Here is a 213-nt window from a genome sequence, read left to right as displayed (position 1 = left end):
TTATCAGATCATTTTGGACTGGTCACACCAGTTAATCAAATGACGTGAATCCTTATCTGGTTTGATCTATTGTACTGCTTGACTTTTTCTTTTGATTTTAGTATTGCTATTGCTGTTCATGTCTGTCTGTTTGTGTGTTTGCTAGACTGTCTCTCTGTCTGTCTGTCTGTCTGTTCGTCCAGATAATATTCCAGTTGAAGTGATTGTCGCGTT

The sequence above is a fragment of the Aplysia californica genome, unplaced genomic scaffold (assembly GCF_000002075.1).
Source record: "Aplysia californica isolate F4 #8 unplaced genomic scaffold, AplCal3.0 scaffold01432, whole genome shotgun sequence".
In the NCBI taxonomy this organism is placed as follows: Eukaryota; Metazoa; Mollusca; class Gastropoda; order Aplysiida; family Aplysiidae; genus Aplysia; species Aplysia californica.
Note: the sequence above shows the minus strand (reverse complement) of the source record.